Source organism: Phacochoerus africanus, chromosome 5 (assembly GCF_016906955.1).
Source record: "Phacochoerus africanus isolate WHEZ1 chromosome 5, ROS_Pafr_v1, whole genome shotgun sequence".
Taxonomy (NCBI): domain Eukaryota; kingdom Metazoa; phylum Chordata; class Mammalia; order Artiodactyla; family Suidae; genus Phacochoerus; species Phacochoerus africanus.
This window is the reverse complement of record NC_062548.1, coordinates 42,626,533-42,631,165: the sequence shown is the minus strand read 5'-3', so window position 1 is coordinate 42,631,165 and position 4,633 is coordinate 42,626,533.

Here is a 4,633-nt window from a genome sequence, read left to right as displayed (position 1 = left end):
TTCGCTTTTTTTTTTTCTCTTTAACCAAGACACAAAGGCATTTATATGTTCTAGAGTCCTTTCAAAGTACAGGTGGACTGACTTATAAACAGAGAAAGAACATGAACATTCTCACACCTGAAGCCGTCCCCGTGAACAGTGGGGTGGCACCTGCCATTGTAAATACCCGGCGGGAGCTGAGGTGACAGGACGCTCTGTCACCTCCCTCGCCAGTACTTTCCCAGCGTTATCTTCCGACCCCTGATTTTCACAGTCCTTTTGCAACTGCTGTTCTCAGCCCAGCTGCTCCCAACAGGCTGAAGCTCTGATCTGTGGCCCCCCGTTTTCTCTCCAACTTGCTTCCAAGGTCTGAGAGTCTCAGTGCCCCTCTGCCCCGCCCGCACCGTGGGAGGAGCAGGGCAAGCATCTCGCCCTTCCTCCACGGGCCGTGGGGACAGGGGCCCGGTAGGGTCCCTGGCATTTGGGCACATGTTGCAGCATTTAGCTGGCGTCACTGCCAGCTGCCACACACTGAGGGTGGTCAAGGGCCTCTTCCCATCTAGCCCTGCACCAGGAAAGGCAGGCCTTGCTTGGCCTCAGCCAGCCACCAGGTGCCAAGATCAGGGCCAGAGACTCCACGTGATCTGGTCATGGGGTCCTTGCCAGCAGCCCCCATTCCCGACGAAAAAGGGCATTTTCGTTATGAGTCAGATGTGAAAAGGCTTCCACTAAGGCCGCAGGCCTCTGGCTGGGCACCACGTGCCCCATGAGCTGGCCCAGAAGGTAAAAACCCACCGCTCAACCGGACTGCCCCATTCTCCAGAGTACACACAGGACAGGGCACAGAGACCAGAGGGACGGATCTCGTCTATTAAGGGAACAGAGACCAGATCACGCAGCCTGGAAGCTGGGCTGTGTGGAAAGGCAAAAACATAGCGAGTGACTGGATGAGACATTCTGGAACCTCTGGTTTCAGCGCGGCTCGCGACTTCTTCCACTAAAAACGAAAGCAAACAAGGACTCTTACTGCTCCCCTCAGCCACTCTTGAGACAATGGACGAACAGATCAGAGAGGCACATCCCCCTCAGAAAGACAGAGGGGCATACAGGCCGGCCTCTGCCCCAGAACACAGCCACACGGGCCAGACCACAGGTGGCCCTGGTGCCCACCCCTGTGGGAAAGGTGGCAACACCAAACCCCCAGACTTGGGATGGGCTGGGGGAGGCCGGAAGAGGGGGCCTCGGGGAAGTACTGCTCCCAGCCACCCTACAGAGCAGTCACGATCTGCCAAGGTGACCCCCAACCACCCATCTCCCCACTGATACCAGGTGATACTGGAAAACCCCCACAGACCACTTTCTGAAAGTGCAGTGAGGCCGGGGGGTGGGGGGGTGCCCAAGCCCAGGGAAGACAGGGGTACATAATCACCTGCAGCCATCAAGGCTTCCCCCACACTGGGCTCAAGTACCCCCCAAATCCACAGCCAGAACCTCAGACGGTGGCTGTCCTGGGAAACGAGGTCTATGACGGTAGTTAAGATGAGGTCCTTCTGGGTTGGGGGTGCCCTCAACCCCATGACCATGTCCTCCCGCAAGGAGACACACATGAAGAGACCACAAAAGAGCTGTGGGAGACGTGATGTGGCCCCAAGCCCAGCAATGCGGAGAACAGCCAGGAGCCAGGAGCCAGGCCTGCAGATGCCCTGGTTTTAGACTCTGGCCTCCTGAACTGTGAGAGAAAGCGCCCCCGCATGGGGCTCCCCGGACCCTAACGCACCTGCAGCGCCCAGCGCCCTCCTGCAGCCTGGGCCCCTCAGATGTCACGCTGCGTGTTCCCATGCGGGGTCCACGGGAGCAGACAGGTCTGGAGATGCCTGCAGACCAGGGCTTCTGGCTCCCCTGAATCGTCAGGCTTGGGCCCCGGGCGGCCCCTGGAGCCCCGTCGCGCTGCCCCAGCCCTGCTCGCCTCCTTGCGTGCACTGGTGCTTGTGGAGGCCGGTGCCCCGGCGGAAGCCCCTGCCGCAGTCCAGACATGCGTGGGGCTTCTCGCCCGTGTGTGTCCTGTGGTGCGCGCTGAAGTGCAAGCTGCTGTTGAAGCGCTTCCCGCACTGGGTGCAGGCATAGGGCCGCTTGCCGGTGTGCATCCTGCGGTGGATGACCAGGCTGGAGCTCTGGCTGAAGCGCTTCCTGCACTCAGCGCAGGCGTAGGGCTTCTCTCCCGTGTGCACGCACTGGTGCGTGCTGCAGTTGGAGCGGTCCCCAAAGCGCTTCCCGCACACCTGGCACTGGTAGGGCTGCTCGCCCGTGTGCGTGCACTGGTGCTTGGTCAGGTGCGACGTCTTACCAAAGGCCTTGCCGCACTTGGGGCATGTGTGCGGCTTCTGCAGCCCGCAGGGCCCCCCTCTCTCCAGGGGTCGCTGGGGTCTGATGGCGGCCAGTCCCCAACGCTGAGCGGGACCCGGAAGTGCTTGGCCCCACCCCGTGGTCATCAGTGCGTCCTCCCTGTGGTCCCCGCCATCCTCGAATTGTGTCCGAAGCTCTGGGACAGAGAAAGCACCATGGCCGAGGGTTTCACAGGGACGGCAGGCAAAGGGAGGCTTCAGACAAAGAGAAGGTGGCGGGTGGGGGCCCCTGCGCCACAGGGCCTTCAAATTCCCCTACACACCCCACGGGGAAGTGGCGGTCAGAGCCCAGCTCAAGAACTGAAACCACGGCCAGATGCTGCTACACAGCAACTCACTGAAGACTCACAGCAACCCTGAGCTGCTGTGGCTACTGTCTGCTTACACACGAGGACACTGAGGCACACTGACCCTCGGGGAAGGGACAAGCCTGCACAGGCCCCTCCGCTGTCCCCCCCGCCTCCACGCTCGCTCTTAGGCCAGGCCTGGGCTCAAGCTCACGGTCACCTGTCTGTGCGACTGACGATGATGGAACTGCCTCACTGGGCTTTGATGAGAGTTTTGAAAAAGGATTTGAGTCTGCCAGGTCCTTAGAAGGGCTCACACCATGAGCACATAACTGGGCAACTCCATCCCCAGGCAGGCCCAAGGAGTGAGTGCTGCTGGGGAGGACACCCAAGGCATCCTGAGGGGCCCTGCACCAGGCCCTGTCGCGCCCGGCTGACGGCTTTCTGCTCAAGCCCTGGATCTTTCCCCTTTTTGGCCACACCTGCATGATACAGAAGTTCCTGGGCCAGGGATCGAACCTGTGTGACAGCAGTGACAATGCCAGGTCCTTAACCTGCTAGGCTACCAGGGAACTCCCAGACCCAAAACTTTTTTTTTTTTTTTTTTGGTCTTTTTGCTATTTCTTTGGCCGCTCCCGCGGCATATGGAGGTTCCCAGGCTAGGGGTCCAATCGGAGCTGTAGCTGCCGGCCTACACCAGAGCCGCAGCAACGTGGGATCCGAGCTGCGCCTGCAACCTACACCACAGCTCACGGCAACGCTGGATCATTAACCCACTGAGCAAGGGCAGGGACCGAACCCGCAACCTCATGGTTCCTAGTCGGATTCGTTAACCACTGCGCCACGACGGGAACTCCCCAAACCTTTCTTCAAGCCACCGGTCCCCCCTCACCTTTCCTGCAGCCAGGGACCAGCCTGTCTTGGAAAATGAAGCTTCACGGCCATTCCCACATCTATTCGTACTGTCTGTAGTTGAGCAGTTGCAATGGAGACCCTGTGATCGGTAAAACCTGAACTACCTCCTTTCTGGCCCTTTTAGTGTCTGGGGCTTTTTTTAGGGTTGCGCCTGCCACATATAGTAATTCCCAGGCTAGGAGTCTAACTGGAGCTACTGGCCTACGCCACAGCCACAGCAATGCAGGATCCTAGCTGTGCCTGCGACCTATACCACAGCTCACGGCAACTCTGGATCCTTAACCCACTGAACGAGGCCAGGGATTGAACCTGTATCCTCATGGATGCTAGTCGGGTTTGTAACCCACTGAGCCACGGGCCCTTTTAGAAGAAGGTCTGCTGACCCTTGCTCTATGCCCTTGACCCCGAACTCCACAAACACAGTCGCCGAGGTCTAAGCCTGGGAGGGGGGGCATCTTTCTCCTCACGGTCCTCCTCACCTGAGCTGCCACCGCCAGAGACGTCCCTGGGCCCCAGGGCCACACGAGCTGGGCCCCACAGGCCTTCCCTTTGGCCCTGATGGGCCATGAGATGGGGCCCAGGGGCAGGGAGTCCTGCTGACGGGGAGGGAAGAGAGGGCGGGAGTGTGGCCAGGATGGAACACAAGACTGCAACAACCGCCTCGCGTGAGGGCAAAGGGGTGTCAGGAGAACCCATGCAAACGCTCGAGGCCCCGAAAGAGGCGGGAGGCGCTCTGCTTCTGTGTGACCGTTTGCTCTGAGGCAGAGGAAGGAAGGAAATAGGACTGGGCTCGCCCTGGCTCCGTGAGGGAACCCAGACGCCCAATCACTACGAAGATGAAGGACTGAGTTACAGCACACAGCAGAGGTCAGACACGGAACCGCGTGCAGAGCAGTGGCCCAGCAACAGCGCACACAGACAGCCAGGTTCACGGGGATGGAAAGGTTTCATCTGTACACAATCAGTTCAGCAAAAATGAGAATGTAAAGGAAACCATGTGATGGCTAATTTTCTGTGCCAATTTAGTCAGGCTACGGTGTCGTTGTTTGG